The following is a 2,077-nucleotide window of genomic DNA, read 5'->3' as shown; positions in this document are numbered from 1 at the left end:
GAATGAAAATAAGAAGAGCAAGCCCGGGAAGATGGTTCAGTGGAATAACCGCTTCAATGGCAAGTACAAGGGCCTGAGTTCAATCCCTGGTTCCAAAAAAAAAAAAAAAAAAAAAAGGAAAACAATGAACTCTATAAAACAATACATATGCTCAAACAGAAGAAAAGTCTCTTAAAAGTGATTTTAATGTTTAATTGTTAATTCATTTATAAGGTTATACAGATAATACTTAAATCAAGCTCCCTCCATTTTGAGTTAAAGGTTGTAAAAGTAAAAGCATTAATTTTTTCACTGTTGAAGGTTTATTTATTTTTGTACATGATAGGACACACGGTTGCATTGTCCACAGGTAGATCTTTTCTTTTTACATTATATAGCAATGCCATGCCAATATATAAAATACACAAAATAAAATCCTTTACAACAGTTACGCATAAGACATGCAATGCTGGACTTAACACACTGGATTCCAGGCTGTGACTGAGTGGGGAAAAAACCAGGCTTGGCTGGTGAAATTGTATAGCAGAGTAACCCCCAGCTGGTTTGAAGGGCAGCAGGAGCCTGTGTGACATTGACTGTTTTATGTCAGAGGTGGTCGGGCCATTTCATCCTAACCAGTCAGGAGTACAAAAGTTAAATACCATCCAGCATCAGGATAGAACTGTGGAGTTTTCTGAATCATTTCTATTTCTAACTTTGGGAAACTGATGTTTCTCCCAGGCCATTTTTTTAAACGCATTTAGTGCAGGGTCTACAGGGTTTCACTACACAGATTGGACTCACAGTGATCCCCCTGTTTTCAACCTCCCAAGCTCTGGGATTACAGGTGCGTGCCCCTACTCCCAGTCTCAATTGCCGTCTCAGCACACTCCAGGTGTGGCGCTGGCACTCTGGGGACTAAACCCTGGTACCTGCAACTGCCTAAGCAGGGGCTTTATTCCACTGAGCTATCTGGCAGGCCCCCTCCCAGGCCATTTTAATACTATTGCTTCAATCACACATCAAATAAAAGGGACAACAGGCACAACCTCCAAACTAAGTCCCCTTGTAGCCAGTGAAGTGGCGACACTGGAAGACTAAAATTGCAGCTCTTTTTGGATCTCCCACTGGTTATCTGCACTCTTCTTCAAAGGAGCCTCATCCACGGGAGTCAGAGTCACCTTTACAACAGCTGAGAGCCTATTTTGTCCCTAGACATGAGGAACACTAAGGAGGACATCATCTTTTATTCCACAGACTCTCTAAACCATGAGAAAAATTGAATACATCCTCCTAGGCTCGCTTTACTTTCTGTGAAATCTGCCACAGACAGCCCAATGACCCAGGATACATGGCCTATTTGTTTGATCACTTCTTAAGCACGGTCAACCACCAGTGTGTCAATCTCTTTCCAATATTTCTAATCCCCATCAATTCTTAACCTTGGCTCTTTGGGGAAACACTAGCAACATTCATGCCGCTGCATGCAAGGACACTAGGATCTTCATGCTCCACAGGGATGGATTTTGTGTTTCTCCTACTTAAAAGTTGATAATAATCTTCAGGGGGGAGAAAAAAGGAGAACTAAATGGTAACAGATTTTTAGAAAATTAAGTCATGTTTGGGCAATATTCTTTTCAAACAACAATATCAAATACTGACGATTTCTCTTTGAAAGCAGTATTCTTACACAAATTTTTTAACTATTAAATGAATGTGTATTTCTCTGTTAAAGATGAGTCATTATTTAAAGTTCTTTATAAAATAGCCCATTGAAGAGAATGGAAATAAATGTTTTATATTTTAAAATAAAATTTGTAAATAAGTTACTGGATTATTAAGTCTCATTTCCTAGTTTTTATTCTTGTTTTACTATTATTTAGGAGGAAGGGACAGAGGAGAAGTGGATTAGAAATCTGTGTCATGGGGCTGGGGAGATGGCTCAGTAGAGTAAGTGCTTTCCTGGCAAGCTCAAGAGCATGAATTCAATCCCCGATTCTTAAAAAAAGAAAGAAAGAAAGAAAGAAAGAAAGAAAGAAAGAAAGAAAGAAAGAAAAAAAGAAATCTGTGTTACATGTACCTATTTTCCAAGATGAGT

Source organism: Octodon degus, unplaced genomic scaffold (genome assembly GCF_000260255.1).
Source record: "Octodon degus isolate 3935 unplaced genomic scaffold, OctDeg1.0 scaffold00161, whole genome shotgun sequence".
In the NCBI taxonomy this organism is placed as follows: Eukaryota; Metazoa; Chordata; class Mammalia; order Rodentia; family Octodontidae; genus Octodon; species Octodon degus.
This window is presented reverse-complemented; position numbering follows the sequence as displayed.